The sequence below is a fragment of the Macrosteles quadrilineatus genome, unplaced genomic scaffold (genome assembly GCF_028750875.1).
Source record: "Macrosteles quadrilineatus isolate MER2022 unplaced genomic scaffold, UCM_ALF_1.0 Scaffold_7__1_contigs__length_78375512, whole genome shotgun sequence".
Classification (NCBI taxonomy): Eukaryota; Metazoa; Arthropoda; class Insecta; order Hemiptera; family Cicadellidae; genus Macrosteles; species Macrosteles quadrilineatus.
In genome coordinates this window covers 24,657,815-24,682,296 of record NW_026542600.1, presented here as the reverse complement: position 1 = coordinate 24,682,296, position 24,482 = coordinate 24,657,815, and positions in this window count along the sequence as shown.

Genomic DNA, 24,482 nt, shown 5'->3' with positions numbered 1-24,482 from the left:
GCTTGTGGGCTGCAACCTACAGCAATATCCGCTCTATGGGAAGACCTCCGCAGCACTTTGGAGGGTGTACTGAGGCAAGCTACTAACCAGAGTGATGCCATGGTAACGGAAAGAACGCCGCGGCTTTCGGACCCTCCAATCAACTCGGCAGCATGACAGATATGCTTGGAATGTGCACCAACTGTCGCATTACAACCGTGTGGTCACACACTGTGCCCCAATTGTGCCTACAGGGTATACAGGTGCCCCTTTTGTAGGGATTATATAGCCGATAGATTAAATATATATTTTTCAGAATAAACCTAGTGTTTTTATTTAACCTCAAAAAACCCTTAAAATTTTAAGGATACTACATCAATTGTTAAAAGTACTTATTGTTAAAACACTTGTGTTATAATACACATTCTAAGCAGTATTGATTTTAATAAATAGTTACTTATAGATACTTACCCATAGTAGAAGCTGTAGCACTAACAGAACTAGACACGATCTCACAGCGGGAACACAACAGCATAGTGTCAGAGTACAATATAAGGTTATATAATCAGCTATTAGTGATCGGCAAAACACTAGCTTGAGGTTACATACAAGGTCATATAACGAGCTAAGCTTTAACAGTAATTAGTAAGACGTTGGAGCTGCATTCTAGCGGAGAATTTGTAAACTAATAAAATTAAAGCAATACGTTGTTGTAATCCATTATCAAGTTTATGTTTTATACCATCAGCACTAGCGCTCCAGTGTAATAAACTTGTTTTGATTGAGGTTACAATATAAGGTCTTGTAATTGGCTGAGATTAGTAAGATTCACTGCTACATGATAGATAATTTGTAAACTAAAGAGATTCAAACAGTACATTGGTATAATCCATTATAGTGATTCCTATATCAAGTTAATCATTACTATAAACTTGTTATTTTAAATTAATGAACTTGTTTAGCTTGAAGTTACTTATACAAGAGGTCACATGGTCAGTAGTTAATAAGACACTGCTACCTGGTAGAGAATTTGTAAACTATAACAACTTAGATAAAACATTTATACAAAATATATTAAATACCGTCGACACTTAGTAATAAATTAATAGACTTGTTTGGCTTGAGTTTATGTTACATTTACAAAGTCACGTGATCGGCTAAGTATCAATTCCTTGAACCTCCCCACAGCCTCCCCTGCCACCCATGTTTGGTGATTGGTAGGGATCAAACCCATGAACCTCCGGAACTCATATACAAACGGTTAACTATACCATACCATATCACCCCAACCTAACATTTAGTAAGGATTGAAACCATGAACCTCTAAAACTCCCACTATGCCAAAAACACATTTTTTCACATACTTCAAAACACATAACATCCAACATTTGACAGTATTTACCATTTCTGTTCAACAGCAAGGTTCTGCTTAAGCATTATACACTACAACATATATAATTTTTACACACCCTATAACATTTAGTATAGATCAAACCTATAAACCTTCAAGCAGAAGTGGTTGGCATGAATTGAATCCATAAACCTCTCGGGTCGAACGGGATCGAACCCATAGACCTCCAACCGGAAATGATTGGCGTGGATCGAACCCATGAATCTCACACTACCGGAAATGATAATTAGAATCGAACCCATAGACCTCCAACCAAAAATGATTGGCGTGGATCAAACCAGTGAATCTCACACTACCGGAAATGATAAGTAGAATCGAACTCATAGACCTCCAACCAAGTTAATATTTTCACACCCTATATAAGTACATATGTAAGTTAAGGTAAGGTGTCATTTACCACTATAAAACCTATACCTATAACTAGTGCCGTAGCTCAACAGCTTACACTTCCAAATACCATCCAAAAGACCCGGGTTCCATCCTCAGTCAAACCAACACTTTTTATCCACAAAACACCTACATAATCAACTGAAATCACGTGATTAGCTAATCAGCTGTGGTTAGATAGCTATTAAGGCCGCCATCTTGGTTCTAGATCGCTGCAACGTCTACTAATATGACGTATAAACAATCAACTGAATGATAATTGTTCCCAACATTTCATCAAAAAATAAACAAATAAAGATAGGCTACTAAATAATGAAATGTTTACAGTTAATTAAAAACAGAAATAATAAAATCAATCATTGAATTTCAAAAATCGGCCAGGGGGTAAAATTCAGGGTGGTAAAAATCTGGGGGTAAGAATCCAGGGGTAAAATTCCGGGGGGTAAAAATCCGGGGGTAAAATTCCGGGTGTAAAATTCCGGGGGGTAAAAATCCGGGGGTAAAATTCCGGGTGTAAAAATCCGGGGGTAAAAATACGGCCCGTACGTCTTCAGTTGTCTAATGCTAGTTATATGGACAGGGGGTAAAATTCCGGGTCTTATCGCTAATCTAATTAATCACGCTCTGGCTATTTTCATTAGACTTCCAAATCCGCGGGGGTAAAATTCCGGCCGCGAACATACTTTCAGCCACTCAGGTTACTACGTCATAGTGACGTCAGCTTTGCCCAGGGGGTAAAATTCCAGGGGGATAAAATTCCGGCGACCCGGAATAGTCAATCTATGATAGGCTGAAGAAGGACACGTGACACCACCATCATGAAAGGGCATTTTTAAAGGGTCCCAAGTGAGCCTCTTATTGGCTAAAGAGTCATCACGTGACATCACCATTTATAGCTTAGAGGGAATTGTCACCCTCTGATTGGCTAGTAAGACATCGCATGATACTACGAGTACAATGGTACACTTTTTTAAGAGGTTTAAGAGGTTTTTTAAGAGGTATTTAAGAGGTTGGCGACCTCTTTTAACCTTACATTTACCCGTCCACGTAGACTAACCGCCCGTGCGTGAAACGTTTACAGCAAAGCAAGGAGTGAGCCAGTACAGTACAAAGGTGAACTGTACTGATAAATTTTAGTGGCAGTGACCCCAGGATCCGAACCCACGACATCGCAGCCTTGGGCCCGAAGTCCGCGACGCTACCGACTGAGCCACCGACTTCCGAAATCAAACACTACTAAAATTTACACTAGCTACAACATACATAAAGCACCAACACATCACAGCACTGCACTCTGGTGAGCAAAAATTGTATCTACAGTGCTGTAATCTGGTGGCAAAAGGTCCTAGTAGCTAAAACTAGGCTACGGCTATTCTATTATACCATCTCAGATTCTTGCTCACCTAACTGACGTAATAGCTCAATAGCTAACACTCCCAGCTTACATGCAGGAGACCCAGGCTCGATTTCCGACTACTCCTAAAAACCTTTTATCACACTACCAAAGCCACACCTAATTAGTCAATACCATGATAACAAGCGTATCTTAACCACCGAGGTCACACCTAATTAGTCAAAACCATGATAACAAGCTTATCTTGACCCCAAGGTCACCACCAACGGAAACCGGAGTTTTGCCAACGGGTGTCAGGTGGATGGGGGGATGCCTTCGGCCACCTATTGGTGCGGAGATTTGCAAACGGTGGTGGTGGGAGAAAGAGTGTGAGGGAGGGAGGGAGAGCAATTGTCAGGGTTGTCTAAGCTTGGCGTTGGCAGTTATGCGCTTGGTGCAGTGGGTTAGGTTAAGTTAGGTTAGGTTAGGTTAGGTTAGGTTAGGTTAAAAGTTCAATACATTTCCTTTCACAGTCAGAGGTGCATAACTGCATTACTTTGAACACAGTCAGTATCCTGCCTGGTTTGTCCACCCCTAGCGGAAGCAACCCTCACGGTCACGTGTAATCTCTCTCTCTCCTCCTCCTCCTCTTGCGCAACCCACAACCGATGGCAAAACTCCGCAGTATGAGGAATTCTCGGATGGGGACCCTTTCTACCTGATACCCGTTGGCAAAACTCCTACACTCACCACCAAGTAGATAACAAGCTTATCTTGACCCCCCAAGGTCAATGACCGAGTTCAAGGTCATTTTGTCCTTAACTCCCATGGGGTCTACTTACAAATATGTTTTACAACTGATGTTGAAAAAATGTAGGGAAATATAACTACAACACTACAGATTTTTTCCGTTTGCATTTATTTTATATTGATAAATAAATAAATAAATTGAAAATAAATGTTGCTTAAAGTACTGTAAAATGAAGAAATAAAGTGTACATTTTCAGCTGAATGTTGTTTTGAGGGCATAAATTAACTTTCGAAAATGCTGCAAAATTTTTATGGGTGTTGATGATACGGATAATATAATACGATATATGTATGTAAGTATATAGTACATTGTTTTGTATATATATATATTATCCGTATCATCAACACCCATAAAAATTTTGCAGCATTTTCGAAAGTTAATTTATGCCCTCAAAACAACATTCAGCTGAAAATGTACACTTTATTTCTTCATTTTACAGTACTTTAAGCAACATTTATTTTGGATATAAATGTATTTTCATATCGACATCCAATACGTATATTTAATACGTTGGTCATACCTTAATCCAGAATATTTATTAATTATATACATTGCTTGTACATGGTAAACCAAACAAATGAAACTGCTAGAAACACAATCCAAAAACCAATCAAAAAAGTTTATGGCCTTCCCCAGCTTTATTTAAGGTTGGACAGAGAGGGAAAAGGGTATGAAAGAAGTGGGCAAAGGAAGATCCTTTAGAAAATGATTTACTACTATTTCAAGTTTTTGACATACTGAGAAATACCTCAAACATACACCACGAACACAGCACTACAAACGAATCCCAACCGACCACAGAAGTGGGGCACTTGGCTCTAATACTTGTCCGCCCTAAGAAAAAGGCCGCTGTGGCTTTAGACAGCCTTGGCCGGGAACACAACGATCGCCTGGCTCAAGTGAAGGAGAAGGAGTTCATTGAAAAAGAATCCTTAAAGATAATAAGAAAAGTGCTCCCGAGTTGGAATTTATTAAATACACTGAATACCTGCCTACAGCAAAACAACCCTTTCAATTGTGTTGTCTTCATATGTTTATTTGCAGACTTTGCAGATGTGTATTGCACCCAGAGAAAGCCTTTACAAGTGCTGAGGGAGACACCTTGGAGGAAATCCGTCGGCTCTCGGCGCGAAAACTTAAATAGTCAACAAACCCTCGGGGCCCAGTGAAAAAGCTCCACAAATCTCCACGGTTGATTTTAAAGAAATTAAGCACACTCATAGGGTGGAAGCGTTCTCCCTTAAAACACGACTGATTTGCAAAAAGGCTTCATCGGCTACCCGAAGATGAGATCAACGTCAAAATCCCGGCATTGTATCACCCCTCATCGGGTCTATAGACCAAACTCTCCACCATGATGTTCAGTAATCGTGAGGGATATTACGATCCTTGGAGGAAATCCGTCGGCTCTCGGCGCGAAAACTTAAATAGTCAACAAACCCTCGGGGCCCAGTGAAAAAGCTCCACAAATCTCCACGGTTGATTTTAAAGAAATTAAGCACACTCATAGGGTGGAAGCGTTCTCCCTTAAAACACGACTGATTTGCAAAAAGCCTTCATCGGCTACCCGAAGATGAGATCAACGTCAAAATCCCGGCATTGTATCACCCCTCATCGGGTCTATAGACCAAACTCTCCACCATGATGTTCAGTAATCGTGAGGGATATTACATCCAGTCGGGTGATAAACCAAGGCCCCACTATAAAAACAGGCTTTGCTGCAGGATCCATGACGTCACACTAGTGGATAGATTTCAATGTTTTTTTAACCATCTGCCACAGAGCCCAGTGTCACCTACGAGGTCAGGTCCAGGCAGGCCTGGTTGAGGAGAAGAGGCGATGACGCCACCTTTGCTGCGATGCAGAAACAAGGAGCGATGTGGCCTCGACGACGACGACTGGTATACTGCCCTACGCTGCACATGCATGGCCTGGAGCACATAAATACGGGGCCATTACAGCCCACAGGTCAGTCAAGCTGGAGCAGCTGATCTGGACACATCGACCAGAGTGGTTCACAAAGTGGTAAGTATCCTACGATTTGCCCATCCTTCTAGAACAGTCTAAACACGACACCCGCACTGCTTGAGCAATCCAACCACAATCCCGTTTTGCTAGAGCAATCCGAGCACGACTCCGTTCTGCTAGAGCAATCCCGAGCACGACCTCGTCCTGCTTGAGCAATCCAACTACAATCCCGTTTTGCTAGAGCAATCCAAGCACGACTCCGTTCTGCTAGAGCAATCCGAGCACGACCTCGTCCTGCTAGAGCAATCCGAGCATGACCCCGTCCTGCTAGAGCAATCCGAGCACGACCCCCGTCCTGCTAGAGCAATCCGAGCACGACCCTCGTCCTGCTAGAGCAATCCGAGCACGACCCCGTCCTGCTGGAGCATTGAAAGAATGGCATCCGTCCTACTAGAGCATTACGAGCACTACCCCGTCCTACTAGAGCATTACGAGCACTACCCCGTCCTACTAGAGCATTACGAGCACTACCCCGTCCTACTAGAGCATTACGAGCACTACCCCGTCCTACTAGAGCATTACGAGCACTACCCCGTCCTACTAGAGCATTACGAGCACTACCCCGTCCTACTACAACCAACGAAAACGAAACACGGCTTCCGACCTGCTAGAGTAATCCAAATACGACCCCCATCCTGCTAGAGCAATCCGAGCATGACCTCGTCCTGCTTGAGCAATCCAACCACAATCCCGTTTTGCTAGAGCAATCCGAGCCCGACTCCGTTCTGCTAGAGCAATCCGAGCCCGACTCCGTTCTGCTAGAGCAATCCGAGCCCGACTCCGTTCTGCTAGAGCAATCCGAGCACGACCTCGTCCTGCTAGAGCAATCCAACCACAATCCCGTTTTGCTAGAGCAATCCAAGCACGACTCCGTTCTGCTAGAGCAATCCGAGCACGACCTCGTCCTGCTAGAGCAATCCGAGCACGACTCCGTTCTGCTAGAGCAATCCGAGCACGACCTCGTCCTGCTTGAGCAATCCAACCACAATCCCGTTTTGCTAGAGCAATCCGAGCACGACCCCGTCCTGCTGGAGCATTCCAAGAATGGCATCCGTCCTACTAGAGCATTACGAGCACTACCCCGTCCTACTAGAGCATTACGAGCACTACCCCGTCCTACTACAACCAATGAAAACGAAACACGGCTTCCGACCTGCTAGAGTAATCCAAATACGACCCCCATCCTGCTAGAGCAATCCAAGCACGATACCCGTACTGCTAGAACAATCCGAGCACGATATCCGTCCTGCTAGAGCAATCCAAGCACGGCTTCTGTCCTGCTAGAGCAATCCAAGCACGACACCCGTCCTGCTAGAATAATCCGAGCAAGACCTCCGTCCTGCTAGAGCAATCCGAGCACGACCACCGTCCTGCTAGGACAATCCGAGCACGACCCCCGTCCTGATAGAGCAATCCAAGAATGACATACGTCCTGCTAGAGCAATCCGAGCACGACCACCGTCCTGCTAGGACAATCCGAGCACGACCACCGTCCTGCTAGGACAATCCGAGCACGACTACCGTCCTGCTAGGACAATCCGAGCACGACCACCATCCTGCTAGGACAATCCGAGCACAACCACCGTCCTGCTAGAACAATCCGAGCACGACCACCGTCCTGCTAGGACAATCCGAGCACGACCACCGTCCTGATAGAGCAATCCAATAATGACATACGTCCTGCTAGAGCAATACGAGTACTACCCCGTCCTACTAGTGCAATCGAAGCACGGCTTCCGACCTGCTAGAATAATCCAAACACGACCCCCGTCCTGCTAGAGCAATCCAAGCAAGTAGGATAACACAGGATATTAACTGTAAACTGGAATATAGTAAAGCTAAGAAACTGCACAATCAACTTGTAGCAAACAGCAAGAAAAAGTTTTTTAACAACAAAATAGTTAATTCATCAAATAAAGTAAAGAATCCTGAAAAATAGTACATAGCCTAACAAAGGAAGTTGTAACTCATGATTGTTGTTTTTAGCAATACTTGTTTTTAGCCTAGCGATTTGTTTCAAATGTCTAGGTAATGTTAACTAATCAAACCACTGAAGCTGAATGGTTCAACCTATTTAAAATAATTATGTTAATACTGTAGTACTTAAGAAAAGGCAATTATAGGTTTTAAGTAAACAAAGTCATTTTTATCTGTAATTATTTAACTTATTCTCAATTTTGCTCTTGACCAAGTTGAAATGATAAGTTGCTATATATGAGATAATCATTTTATAGTTGTTATAGGAGAAGAGTTATTTTATAGTTATCTATTGTAAAAAAGGGGATTGACCCTGTACCAAAGTTGATAATCTAAGCAGACATGTGCTGGTCTCTTATTCATCTTTACTATAAATCATATGATTATATAAAACCATATGTTATATTAGAGAGTTTGTAAACAATAGTATTGTAGTTGAATGTTGTAATCCATTGACACAATAAATACTTTATTAATTATCACTGTATTGATCTCGAGAATAACTCACGTTCAGGTTACACTTAGTCAACCAGTTGGTGTGAACAGAGTTGAACAGTAGTATGAGCATCATTTTCAAATCCCTTTCCCAGCTGACGTGAGCTACAGCTAGGCAATGACCGGAAGGCTGATTTCTGAGAAACAACTATAACCTATAAGCCACACAACCTTTCGGTAATCAGCCAATGAGAAGGTCTAATGAAGAAGATGGAGGGTCGATGAGTCTTGGAGTCGGAAGACCTAGGAGGAAAAATCGAGGAGATAACCGCGGGCTGGAAAGAAGATCGAAGTGCGTGTGCTTCAAGGGACCATTGGTTGTATGTAAGTATAAAACTAAATTTATAAAGATGTAAAAACTCCAGTCATATAATTTGTTATTAACTCAATCTTTTAATTTTTATACTTTTTCTTGTAACTTAACTTTGTAAATCTTTTTCTTACTATTGCTGCTCTTAGTTTTTTCTGGTCCTTTTTGGTGTTGTCTCCCTTTGTTACTTCTTTTGTTTTTTAAATTTATTTCTTTTATTACACGTTTAGTCACACCTGTAGCAGTCTTATGTCTCTTATACCCCTTTATCTCTCTAGAACAGCTAAGCGAGTGTTACTTTAAGAGACTTTATTTTAGGATAGACATGATACTCACATCGTGGAGGCAACCGTAAGGCAGAGACTGTCTTTTCATCCCTACCTTAACGATAACGATCCTACATTTATTTTAATTCATTTTCTTTAAAACAAATTATATGACTCGAGAATTATTTTAGTTTATTTTATAGTCAGTTAAGTTGTATAGGAACTTGGGGCAAAAGTGCGCACTTAAAGTTGAACCCTCCAAAAAAAGGGTAATTAACAATAGTTACAAAATTGACGAGTTCGTGCCCTACTCGTTGACTTTACAGCAGGCTTTCTATGCCTGGCTGGAAACCGGGTCAGCAAAGCCAGTTGTGCTATCAATCCTCCTCCGTTATGATGCCAAGCTGAAATCGGAATTAGTTTACGCGAATCGCTTATTTAAAGCTGTTACAAATATCGACGTTAAACGACATACAACAAAATACACCCAGGTTGCCTCAGCGGCAACAAAACGATACTGGGATGGAACGAGTTAATAGTGATTAAAATATCGACGTTAAACAAAACAAAACACAACACAACTTCGTCGAGCAACTGCTCAAATGTTTCAACTTGATCAGTGTGCGGCGTCCCATTGAAATACATGGGGAGCTCGTACCTAGCGAAACATTTTGCCTCGCAACACTTGCTTCAGGTGAAATGCTGGAGCTGGATCAGTGTGCGGGCCGGCCCTACCAACCACGACACGTCAGCTGTCGCCTCGCCTCGCCTCATTCGAGCGCTCGCCATTCGCCATCGCAGTTGTGTATCGGTTTTTGTGTTGTCGTGTTGTCAACGCAGTTGTGAATTGGAAAGACATGTTTTCAGTTTTTCGAACGAGTTTGCATGTTCTTCGTCCCATCTCCAAGGTTCATTCTTCTTAGTTAGTTTGGTTAGAGGTGCTGAAAGTTTAGAGAAATCTTTTACAAAACGCCTGTACCAAGAAGCCAAGCCTAAAAAGCTCCGTAAATGCTTCACTGTTTTAGGTCGGGGGAACTCCATTATTGATTTGACTTTTTCGGGATCAGTTTGAATTCCCTCGGAGTTAACAATGTGGCCCAAGTACTTAAGCTCCGTTTTACAAAATTGACACTTCTCTGGGTTAAGTTTTAAGTTTGCTTTACGTAGACGAGTGAATAACTCTTGAAGAAGATCTAAGTGTTCAGTGAATGATTTGGAGATCAAAACTAGATCATCAAGGTATGCGAAGGCTCGTGGTTCTAGTTCCGGTCCGATAACTTTATCAAGAAGGCGTTGGAAAGTGGCTGGTGCCGAATGTAGTCCAAATGGCATTACAGTAAACTGGTATAAGCCACGTCCGGGTATCGTAAAGGCAGTGATAGGTCGGCTTTCTTTAGATAATGGCACTTGCCAGTATCCTTGTTTCAGATCAATGGTGCTGATGAAAGTCGCGTCCTTCAACTTATCTAAAATGTATTTGATTCGGGGTAAGGGGTAGGCATCTCGCTCAGTGACACCATTTACTCGTCGAAAATCTATACAAAATCTGTATTTTCCTTCCCTCAAGAATGTTCTAAGGGCACTTGAGCGTACAACTGTGGGCGGCCCCTGGCCCTTACTTACTTACTTACTCCCAGGGCTATGCATATCTAAGAAGATATTTGGCCGCACCAACAAAGCCTCTCCATCTTGCTCTATCCTCTGCATCCTCCTCAGTTGCTCCTAGTTGCTCCATGTCTTTCTTTACTTGGCTCCACCATTTTTGTTTTGGCCTTCCTCTCGGTCGTCTTCCTTCGGGATTTCTTAGTAAAACTAATTTTAACTTATTTTGCTCCTCTCTTCGTAAAACATGTCCAGCCCATCTAACTCTTCTACACTTAAATTCACACACCACATCTGGATCTCTGTAGAGTTCTCTCAGTTCTCTGTTGTGTATCTTCCTCCATTCACCACCTTCATAAATTGGTCCATAAATTTTTCTTAAAATCTTATTTTCGAATGTGATTAACTTCTTTTCTTCTTTTTTATTTGGTTTCCATGTTTCAGCTCCGTATAATAAAACTGGGCTGATTATTGTCTTATAAATTCTAACTTTGGTGTTTTTAGAGAGTAACATAGAGGACATCAGTCTGTTGCAAGCGTAGAAACATCTGTTTGCCAGATTTAGTCTATTTTGAATTTCTATTTCTTCTTTGTTTTCCCTGGATAAGATAACCCCTAAGTACTTAAAATGTTCTACTTTTTCAAATGTATGGTCATCTACCTGCAGTGGGTCTTGGGCTATACCTTGATTTCTTGAAAATTGCATATATTTGGTTTTCCCATCATTTACTTTTAATCCTAATTGTCCTGTTTTGTCCATAAATATTTTTGTTAGTTGGCGTAGGTCCTCTAAAGTTTCTGCAAAAATGACGACATCGTCTGCAAACGCTAATATGCTAATTCTGGAGCCAATTGAAATTCCCTTATCTATTGTTGTCACTTATGCCCCTGGCCCTGCTGATCATAATTGTGCGGATGTTCTTGAGGCTGGTCAGAAGAAGGTATTCTGTAGTGCAAGCGTTACTTTCATTGTTCTGTCCGAGGTGAGCAGATAGGTAGTCAATATCACGGCAGATCGTGTTCCAGGTATGCGAGTACGGATGAAAGTAACCGTTACTCAACATGTCACTCTGTAATGGGAGCATGAAATCTCTGAAGGCCTCGTAGAATACCTCGATCAAAGCAGCATCAGAGTATCCGGAGCAATTACAGATTGAAAAGCAATGTACTGCCGAGATGACTTCTGGGTTGTACTCGCACATAAGTATGGCGTGACTTTTGATCATTGCATCCTCGATTCTTGCCCTATCCATCGGAGATCCAATGGCTATATCATGGTGGAGCTCTGCACCATAAGGGTTCTTTATGGACAGCAAGAATTCATTTTGAACGGCAGGTTTATCCGAACGAGTCAAAATGCCTTGGAAGTACCTAATGCGAGGTTCATGGGTATTGAAAATGACGGGAACAAGAGACTGCCCCATGATAGCACAGTGTAACAACCGAAACACAACACAACTGCGTCGACAACACGACAACACAACAACCGATACACAACTGCGATGGCGAATGGCGAGCGCTCGAATGAGGCGAGGCGAGGCGACAGCTGACGTGACGTGGTTGGTAGGGCCGGCCCGCACACTGATCCAGCTCCAGCATTTCACCTGAAGCAAGTGTTGCGAGGCAAAATGTTTCGCTAAGTACGAGCTCCTCATGTATTTCAATGGTACGCCGCACACTGATCAAGTTGAAACATTTGAGCAGTTGCTCGACGAAGTTGTGTTGTGTTTTGTTTTGTTTAACGTCGATATTTTAATCACTATTAACTCGTTTCGGTTGTTACACTGTGCTATCATGGGGCAGTCTCTTGTTCCCGTCATTTTCAATACCCATGAACCTCGCATTAGGTACTTCCAAGGCATTTTGACTCGTTCGGATAAACCTGCCGTTCAAAATGAATTCTTGCTGTCCATAGAGAACCCTTATGGTGCAGAGCTCCACCATGATATAGCCATTGGATCTCCGATGGATAGAGCAAGAATCAAGGATGCAATGATCAAAAGTCACGCCATACTTATGTGCGAGTACAACCCAGAAGTCATCTCGGCAGTACATTGCTTTTCAATCTGTAATTGCTCCGGATACTCTGATGCTGCTTTGATCGAGGTATTCTACGAGGCCTTCAGAGATTTCATGCTCCCATTACAGAGTGACATGTTGAGTAACGGTTACTTTCATCCGTACTCGCATACCTGGAACACGATTTGCCGTGATATTGACTACCTATCTGCTCACCTCGGACAGAACAATGAAAGTAACGCTTGCACTACAGAATACCTTCTTCTGACCAGCCTCAAGAACATCCGCACCATTATGATCAGCAGGGCACCAGGGTGACACCATTTACTCGTCGAAAATCTATACAAAATCTGTATTTTCCTTCCCTCAAGAATGTTCTTAGGGCACTTGAGCTTACATCTGTGGGCTGCCCCTGGCCCTGCTGATCATAATGGTGCGGATGTTCTTGAGGCTGGTCAGAAGAAGGTATTCTGTAGTGCAAGCGTTACTTTCATTGTTCTGTCCGAGGTGAGCAGATAGGTAGTCAATACCACGGCAGATCGTGTTCCAGGTATGCGAGTACGGATGAAAGTAACCGTTACTCAACATGTCACTCTGTAATGGGAGCATGAAATCTCTGAAGGCCTCGTAGAATACCTTGATCAAAGCAGCATCAGAGTATCCGGAGCAATTACAGATTGAAAAGCAATGTACTGCCGAGATGACTTCTGGGTTGTACTCGCACATAAGTATGGCGTGACTTTTGATCATTGCATCCTCGATTCTTGCCCTATCCATCGGAGATCCAATGGCTATATCATGGTGGAGCTCTGCACCATAAGGGTTCTCTATGGACAGCAAGAATTCATTTTGAACGGCAGGTTTATCCGAACGAGTCAAAATGCCTTGGAAGTACCTAATGTGAGGTTCATGGGTATTGAAAATGACGGGAACAAGAGACTGCCCCATGATAGCACAGTGTAACAACCGAAACACAACACAACTGCGTCGATAACACGACAACACAACAACCGATACACAACTGCGATGGCGAATGGCGAGCGCTCGAATGAGGCGAGGCGAGGCGACAGCTGACGTGACGTGGTTGGTAGGGCCGGCCCGCACACTGATCCAGCTCCAGCATTTCACCTGAAGCAAGTGTTGCGAGGCAAAATGTTTCGCTAAGTACGAGCTCCCCATGTATTTCAATGGTACGCCGCACACTGATCAAGTTGAAACATTTGAGCAGTTGCTCGACGAAGTTGTGTTGTGTTTTGTTTTGTTTAACGTCGATATTTTAATCACTATTAACTCGTTTCGGTTGTTACACTGTGCTATCATGGGGCAGTCTCTTGTTCCCGTCATTTTCAATACCCATGAACCTCGCATTAGGTACTTCCAAGGCATTTTGACTCGTTCGGATAAACCTGCCGTTCAAAATGAATTCTTGCTGTCCATAGAGAACCCTTATGGTGCAGAGCTTCACCATGATATAGAAATTGGATCTCTGATGGATAGGGCAAGAATCAAGGATGCAATGATCAAAAGTCACGCCATACTTATGTGCGAGTACAACCCAGAAGTCATCTTGGCAGTACATTGCTTTTCAATCTGTAATTGCTCCGGATACTCTGATGCTGCTTTGATCGAGGTATTCTACGAGGCCTTCAGAGATTTCATGCTCCCATTACAGAGTGACATGTTGAGTAACGGTTACTTTCATCCGCACTCGCATACCTGGAACACGATCTGCCGTGATATTGACTACCTATCTGCTCACCTCGGACAGAACAATGAAAGTAACGCTTGCACTACAGAATACCTTCTTCTGACCAGCCTCAAGAACATCCGCACCATTATGATCAGCAGGGCACCAGGGTGACACCATTTACTCGTCGAAAATCTATACAAAATCCGTATTTTCTTTCCCTCAAGAATGTTCTTAGGGCACTTGAGCGTACAACTGTGGGCTGCCCCTGGCCCTGCTGATCATAATGGTGCGGATGTTCTTGAGGCTGGTCAGAAGAAGGTATTCTGTAGTGCAAGCGTTACTTTCATTGTTCTGTCCGAGGTGAGCAGATAGGTAGTCAATATCACGGCAGATCGTGTTCCAGGTATGCGAGTACGGATAAAAGTAACCGTTACTCAACATGTCACTCTGTAATGGGAGCATGAAATCTCTGAAGGCCTCGTAGAATACCTCGATCAAAGCAGCATCAGAGTATCCGGAGCAATTACAGATTGAAAAGCAATGTACTGCCGAGATGACTTCTGGGTTGTACTCGCACATAAGTATGGCGTGACTTTTGATCATTGCATCCTTGATTCTTGCCCTATCCATCGGAGATCCAATTTCTATATCATGGTGAAGCTCTGCACCATAAGGGTTCTCTATGGACAGCAAGAATTCATTTTGAACGGCAGGTTTATCCGAACGAGTCAAAATGCCTTGGAAGTACCTAATGCGAGGTTCATGGGTATTGAAAATGACGGGAACAAGAGACTGCCCCATGATAGCACAGTGTAACAACCGAAACGAGTTAATAGTGATTAAAATATCGACGTTAAACAAAACAAAACACAACACAACTTCGTCGAGCAACTGCTCAAATGTTTCAACTTGATCAGTGTGCGGCGTACCATTGAAATACATGGGGAGCTCGTACTTAGCGAAACATTTTGCCTCGCAACACTTGCTTCAGGTGAAATGCTGGAGCTGGATCAGTGTGCGGGCCGGCCCTACCAACCACGTCACGTCAGCTGTCGCCTCGCCTCGCCTCATTCGAGCGCTCGCCATTCGCCATCGCAGTTGTGTATCGGTTGTTGTGTTGTCGTGTTGTCGACGCAGTTGTGTTGTGTTTCGGTTGTTACACTGTGCTATCATGGGGCAGTCTCTTGTTCCCGTCATTTTCAATACCCATGAACCTCACATTAGGTACTTCCAAGGCATTTTGACTCGTTCAGATAAACCTGCCGTTCAAAATGAATTCTTGCTGTCCATAGAGAACCCTTATGGTGCAGAGCTCCACCATGATATAGCCATTGGATCTCCGATGGATAGGGCAAGAATCGAGGATGCAATGATCAAAAGTCACGCCATACTTATGTGCGAGTACAACCCAGAAGTCATCTCGGCAGTACATTGCTTTTCAATCTGTAATTGCTCCGGATACTCTGATGCTGCTTTGATCGAGGTATTCTACGAGGCCTTCAGAGATTTCATGCTCCCATTACAGAGTGACATGTTGAGTAACGGTTACTTTCATCCGTACTCGCATACCTGGAACACGATCTGCCGTGATATTGACTACCTATCTGCTCACCTCGGACAGAACAATGAAAGTAACGCTTGCACTACAGAATACCTTCTTCTGACCAGCCTCAAGAACATCCGCACAATTATGATCAGCAGGGCCAGGGGCAGCCCACAGTTGTACGCTCAAGTGCCCAAGGAAAATACAGATTTTGTATAGATTTTCGACGAGTAAATGGTGTCACTGAGCGAGATGCCTACCCCTTACCCCGAATCAATTACATTTTAGAGAAGTTGAAGGACGCGACTTTCATCAGCACCATTGATCTGAAACAAGGATACTGGCAAGTGTCATTATCTAAAGAAAGCCGACCTATCACTGCCTTTACGATACCCGGACGTGGCTTATACCAGTTTACTGTAATGTCATTTGGACTACATTCGGCACCAGCCACTTTCCAACGCCTTCTTGATAAAGTTATCGGACCGGAACTAGAACCACGAGCCTTCGCATACCTTGATGATCTAGTTTTGATTTTCAAATCATTCACTGAACACTTAGATCTTCTTCAAGAGGTATTCACTCGTCTACGTAAAGCAAACTTAAAACTTAACCCAGAGAAGTGTCAATTTTGTAAAACGGAGCTTAAGTACTTGGGCCACATTGTTAACTCCGAGGGAATTCAAACTGATCCCGATAAAGTCAAATAAATAATGGAGTTCCCCCGACCTAAAACAGTGAAGCATTTACGGAGCTTTTTAGGCTTGGCTTCTTGGTACAGGCGTTTTGTAAAAGATTTCTCTAAACTTTCAGCACCTCTAACCAAACTAACTAAGAAGAATGAACCTTGGAGATGGGACGAAGAACATGCAAACTCGTTCGAAAAACTGAAAACATGTCTTTCCAATTCTCCAGTTCTCGCGTGCCCAGATTTTGACGTCCCATTTGTGTTGGAAGTTGATGCTAGTAATGAAGGTTTAGGAGCATCATTAACACAACGTCACGATAAGACTGTGAATGTTATCGCATACGCCAGCCGCCTTCTAACCGATAGTGAGAGAAAGTTTTCCGTCACCGAGAAGGAATGTCTCGCCTTAGTATGGGCCGTCAAGAAATTTCGTCCATACTTGGAAGGTTATCGTTTTACCGCCATTACTGACCACCAAGCTCTAAAATGGCTTCTCAAGATACCAGAACCCACCGGCAGACTTGGACGTTGGGTACTCGAATTACAGCAGTACGACTTTCAAATACAGTATCGAAAAGGGGCAGAAAATCGAGTTGCTGACTCTCTTTCCCACTATCCCGCCGACTTGTTACCTTCTAACTCGCTCGAAGTTAATGCACTAACCCCAACCAATACACTTCCCTTATCTTCTCATCAATGTTGGTAGGAACGAAATTTCGATAAAGCAGCTAAACGTCCTAATCACCACCCCAACTTTATGATCCGAGATGGAAAGCTTTTTACTAGGCGATCCCATCCTAAAGAACAAGACCCTACTACCGAGTGGAAGCTATGTATAACTGAAGAAGAAATCCCAACCGTACTAAATGAATGCCATGAGCAACCGACTTCAGGGCACCTAGGTTTCTTGAAAACCTGCAAAAGGGTTTGTCTACGCTATTATTGGCCTGGTTGGAGGCGAACCGTCAAAGATTTCGTACGAAGATGTACAACGTGTCAAGAATATAAAGTTGAACAAGTCAAACCAATGGGACACATGCATTTTCGCCGACCCAAGGGTCCTTGGACAACCGTTACTGCCGATCTAATTGGACCTCTCCCACGGTCAAAGCGAGGATTCAGATTCGCCTTAGTCATTCAAAACAACTACACTAAATGGCTTACTGTTCTAGGACCCTTTTCCGGCTGAGAAGAACTACTTGACGACCGAGCTCGAGTTACTCAGTCTGGTATGGAGTACTGGTATGGAGGTATTCTGATGTTCCCTAATTTGAAGGCCCTTTAAGGTTATAACAGACCATAGTGCTCTACGGTGGATGCTCTCCCTGAAGTACCTGAGCAGCCGGCTAATGAGGTGGGCTCTGAGACTATCTAAGTTCACATATACGGTAGAACATAAGCCAGGTAAGAAGCATGCAAACGCGGACGGGCTCAGCAGAGCAGTGTTTAAAGTGGTACGAAAAGACGAGCTCACACAGTGATGAATTTGGTCACGATTCGCGACCGCCAGAAGAGGGACCTGCATTGTACAAATCTCCCCGATCGATTTTCTTACAGTTTTGCGAGAAGTATAAAGATTGTACCCCCTATTTATAAATTACATTCACATTTGGTCCTAGAAAACATCCACGAATATTATTCGGTCGCGACGGCCAACAGTTATGTCTCGGAGCAAACCCTGCAAGTCGCCAATCATATACAACTATTATAAAAAAAAACCATTAATTCCTATATTTTGACATAGTTTGGATAACTCTAGTCGTTCAACGTTTGATGTGATATTTTAAGACCCTCAAAGGTTATTGACCATCAAGGAAATCTAGTGAGGGTCCAAAACACTGGGTCATTTGGAATTTCCCATAAGCCAACTCCCAGTGTTTTGACATGCACAATTCAATGTACTTGCCTCCCCAGGTACAGCAACATCCCCACATACTTCAACAGAATAAGTTTGAGAGTGTGAGAGTTCGGAGTGTTACGAGTTTGTAAGATGGATGATCTATATACTTATTTAATACGCAAGCAGGTTTTTTGTGACAATTACTCCTCTGAAACTACTGAACTGATTGACATGTTTTTGGTGTCATTGGAAAGAGCGTAACGTGAAGTTGTGCAGGAAACTTTCTTTTTAGGGAAATAATTAGAGAGTGAGGCCCTGGGGCCCTTTAAACTTTCGTATTTATCCATAAGATTAACATGGGAAACAAAATTTGTTATGGAACTTCAGCTGTTGTCAGAAATTAAAAGTGAAATATTTATTGATGGTATCCATAGTAACAAAGAACAAACCCACAAAATTTAAAAATGTAAACAATCAGAACTAACTGTCAAAATAATTTTGATTTCACAATTCCTCACAGCTGGTCCAAATATATTAAATACTGCATGATTATTAGAACAGGAATGGTATGGATCATAAACATAAATAAAATATGTCACTCGCCCGAATGTTTAAACATTTAACATTGATTAAATGGAACTATCAAACTATATGTTAATGTCATTAGTATTGGATTCTTTCAGTTACGTCATTTGTTGACCGAGTCTGTCCAATATTTTTGAGCTGCTGTAATAATATTTTACAGGAAATAATTGTTATATAAATTTATGAATATAAGTAATAATTTAGATTCTACAATCATTGCTGTTATTAAAATTGTGTATCCGCAGCAAACCTTCAGACTAAGCGAATTTCCATTTACCTGGCTTAATTTCTACAAAAATATTCCCTGAAAATTGTCATTTTTTCCTATTTAAATAACATTAAGTTAATTTTAATATGAGTACCTAGGTTTGCTAATACAGGGAAGGTAGGTGTGTTTTTGTTGAAATGTTGATAGCTTAGTATGATTGTTATTTGTTTGCAAATCCTGTAATACTTTACAATTGCTCGAATTCGAGCAACATGAACTACGTATGTAATACGTATACGTATTAATACTATATTAATATTATATGTGATACGTATACGTATGTGGAATATAGTGAGCGGGGGTGAGAGTTGTTAGTGTATCAAAGTAATAAGTTTTACAAAAGTGACTTGACAGGACAAGTTCAGGAGTGGAGGTGCATGAAGGAAAAGTGCTAAAACGCTAAATTATTCGTAAATTTAATGATGCATTGCCCGTCGGTGACCACATCCTTTCAGTGTGTGATAAACTACCGCGACAATTTATTTCCAACAGTGTTAAGTAGTAATGCAGAAGTAGAATTATGTAGTGTGCCGACGAAAATTATTCGACTAGAAATAATGAAAGTGCCACAGAAAATTACTAGAGGCAATCACGCGAAATGACGTAAACTGTATTAGGAAGAATTAATATTTAAACAGAAGGCAGCAGTATCTTCTTTTTTCCAAAAAATATCAGCGACTGCCATGGACTGTTGGACTGCATAAAAATAATAAGCAATGAAAATGAAAATATGCTTATGAGCAATGATCGGAATACACACATTGTAATCTTCTCGACCAAGAAGAATGTGTGTTTCTTAAGTAAATGCCAAACTCTTTTTATGGATGAAACATTTTCGTGTTGTGCAATGTTTTTTACACAAATGTTTACCCTCCACATAATCGAAAATGATAACTATGTGCCATTAGTGTTCAGTTTGCTACCGGACAAAAAGTCAAAGACATACGAGCATTTATTTAGAAGTTTGACCGGGTTGTGCGGAGAAAATGAAGAAGAGCTATCACTAACAAAATGTTGGCGTCGACTTCGATCAAGCAATCCACAACGCCATCCAGTCTGTTTGGCAGCAAGCAAAGTTGAGAGATATGTTACTTTTATTATTATTTTTTTTTTACAAATTTAAGGATTATTACATTTACAGTAGTTTTAAAAGGACGTTAAAAGTAATGTAGTCAAACAATCACACTTTTAAATTATTTACCCAAATTACAATTTAGGAAAGCAGGTTACTTGATAGATTAGAACTATGTATAACTTTTTTTGTCTTTAATTATATTATTTGATTAATTGTTTTACTTCCATTAATGAAAAGAGCTTTTTAACGGAACTGTTTTTAATGGGAAATTACATAAACGTATTTGGTATTTTTTAGATAAAGTTAAAGAAAACACAGCTACAGCTACTAAGCCGCGTAGAACGATAAAAAAGGGAGGATGAAGTTTTTGAAAATTTACAAAAAGTTTCAACGTAAGTATTGGTAAATGTTTCTTGTGCAATTATTAACTAATGTCACTGGCTATTGAATACTGAAGTAGACTCTTGATCTATATTGATCAGCTGTAAATAATGTTTTCTTTCAAATGTAATTGTGTAAACCGGTCACAGAGTAAACTGGTATTAATTATTATATACCTCTTTTTTTGTTGATGGTCAGGTTGATGAGTTATAACAGTTGCTATGACTCATCATAAACCACTCCTCAAGTTTAATTTTTTATTTATTTATTTTTTTTATATCGTGTATTTGGTAGATTTTAGTAATTTAGATCAATGTAATCTATTGGTGGCTCATACTAAATACAATAATTTTGATAAAAATTCCATCTACAAACTTAACGTGAGGATAAAATGTCTAGTTGTATTAATAAAAAAAGCCAATGTTAACTAATAAGTGGTATACTTGATTTGGAAAAAATATCTTTATACATTCAAGGTCTTTAAACATCAATTTTTAGTTACCAATTAAATTAGTTGTCAGTTCTATCAACTAACTATCAGCTTCATAATCCTGATTAAAAATGATGATTAAAAAGTTATTTTATATCGGAAACTAAGCCATTTGTTTTTAATCTTTCAACTTGTTAATTTTATGTTATAAATAATTTAATATTCTTCTTTTATTAATAACAAAAAACATTTTTTAATATTAGTGCTCAAATATTTTGCATAAATTTGAGCATCACAAGCTTTGAGGAGTTGATAGCAAGCTTGTGTTAATGTAAAACAACTCTGCAAAGCTACACTACTCAAGCCTCACCAGCGGAACTCGTGCCTCCCAGTTTCAACCGAACACTAATGGTCGCGGCGTTTACTTTTTCTCACGGCGGGTTTCGGTTCCAGAACATATGTTCGAGAACATATGCTCTGGAACCGAAACCCACCGTGAGAAAAAGTAAATTACATATGTAATTGTACTTAAGAAGTAAATTAATATGCTGTTTTCACTTCCATATGTTTCCTTACTACTACCGATAATCGAAGGGGGGAAGGAGGTCTTGGAAAGGAAAAGTTGTCATCAGTCTTGGAGAGGTCTCAAGAAGTACAACATTGAAGAAGAAACCGTCGGGAGTCCCGGATCGAGTAGGGACAGTGACTTGACAGGATAGTCTGAAGCACCTGTTAAGATCCCGACCAGACTCAAGATCACGAGGACACAGCAAACCCACGGCTATCTTCAAGACCAAAGGCCACCACCACACTACCACGCTTCCAAGGACCACTACTAAAGCAACCCGAAGAGGACGGCCCAGGACGAGCGACCGACGACTAGAGGAAAGACTAAGCCTGGATCACCCCTTGTATTTCGAGCGAGCAGTCCCAGAGTCTGCACCAAAGGAACACCCCGGTGAACCATTCAGTCGTTGCCCAACTGCCTCGTCTTGTGGTATGTCGAAAATCTTCACTCATTTTGTCATAGCGTGCAAAACTTAAATGTGAGGGAGAAACCCCTCATAAAAAAAGAGAAAAAGAAAAAAAGATAACAATATATATGTATATAATTAAAATAAATAATATATATATATATATATATATATATATAAAGTAAATAAAGTAGAGTTACTTTAAAATTCAAATAAATACTTTAACTAACCCTCAATTAAACTAAAATGGGTCAAACTAATCTAGAGCAATTTCAAAGTTTAAATGGTACAGGATTTAAAACGAATCCAAGTAAATAAACCTGTTGGTTGGACTATAAATATAGGTATATTATAATGGATATATTATATAGGTATAGGATAAATAATATAGGACTATAAATATAGGTATATTATAATGGAGACGATTTCAAATAGTTGTAAATAATTATAAGTTAGGGTGATAAACACGTAAACACGTATTTTAAATATTTGTTTAGTTAATATATATTATCAGAAGGATGACCAAAATTAATTGTATGTAAATATTGGTTTTTATCTAGGATAGGACATATCAAGTGTTTACAATTTATATTATAAATACAATTTAAGTTTTTAAAGAAACTTTCTTTAACCTAAATATGAACTGATTATAAAAAGAAACTGATTATAAAAAAGGTGTCGATATTCAAGCATATTATTTATGTTTTATTTGCTATTTTATCATTCTCAATTTTTATAATATCACTGTATAACAATTCTCTTTATTTAATGTATTTATCCAGGGTGTGCACATTTAGTTAGATTTATTAAATCATAATATCATACTGACACTGGTGTTCACTTATTCCACGATCCTAGAGGTCCTCCATCTAGCGAGTACTCTACTCTAAGGTAAATCTCCCCCCTTTGAATTAATTTTTGTTTGGTCAGCATTTTGTAAGTTTTCTTTTACCTCTAGAGAGGTACAGAGGTACCAGAGCTTTACATGGTGGTTTGTACCGTTTTGATTTAGTTGTCAAGGAATAAGTGAACTCATTGATAGTACATGTGTTAGTCTTAAGCGGGTTGTATACTATATTAATATAAGATTTGTATTACTACAAATGGTTATTTAAGATTATCAAATGTGTATGTTTATGTAAATATTTCAACAAAGTGTTAGGACCAAATTAGGGCCAACTTACATAAAACTCTCTTTGACTAACTAATTAATTAACTTCCCCAAATTATTAAATTCTTAAAGTCAATACCCAATAATTAATATTTTACCATAAAAATTACATGAGTGAAGATAGGGCAATTACCTTGACATTGCAAAAAGACGTTTAACGACTTAGTAAAGAAGAACTTCAAAACACTTTAACTAAATTTAACATAAAGTATAGGGATGGCGACACCGTAACTGATCTTAGACCTATAATTGCAACAAATGTACTTTAAATGTACTTAAAATCCTACATAAAGCACAATCTAACTGAAGAGAAAAAACACATACTTAGGAAATTATTAGGAAGACAATATCTCACGCACGTATAGTTAATTAAATACCCAGGTCTACTCCGAGTACAAAATTTTATAGAGGATAGGGACAATTTGTAAGACACGGTTTAAAATAAAAACGAAGAAGAAGACTAGGAGGAAATAAACTTCCAATTAGCACCGTAACAAGCACAAATAGCAGTTAGGAAAGAAAAACTCCCCTTTATATCCGCGGGAACATATCACGGTTTACAAACTGAAAACCCTATCGAATTTTTAGACCGGTATGAACTTGCGGCTCTGTCAAGTCACTGGCAGGAAGAGACAAAACTTAATCTATTTCCGGCCCATTTAACTGGCACAGCCCTTTCGTGGTACCTACAAACATCACATCACAAACAACGCACCAATAAATTGGATCAATCTTAAAGAAACATTTGTGTCCACATTCACCCTGGCAGCGCAGGCGACAACACTACAAAATATTCTAGATAAAAAGATTCAAGGCAAATATCAACCAGTACTTGCCTATTATTTCGAAATTTTAACCCTGTGTAGGCGGTACGACCCCGAAATTACAGATAAACGAATCGCACAGTACATAATCCAAGGATTAAAACCGGAATTTTGCGATAAGATCGTTACCGAACCCTGTGACACGGTCGAAGAACTCGAGAAAAGCTTAAAAAAGGTCGAGTTACAGTTAGAAATTAAGGCATCAAATAGGGAGAAGCGCAATAGAGTAGATGCTTATTCCCCAAGCCAAAGCAGTATTACCGTAGGACACAGGACCGAAGAAATACATCATCTCCAAGAAGCAATCAAAAGCTTAAAGGAGCATATTAACAACATGGCCATCCACAGACCTCAACAATAAAGGCAGCCATCAACTAGCTACCAACCACAGAGGA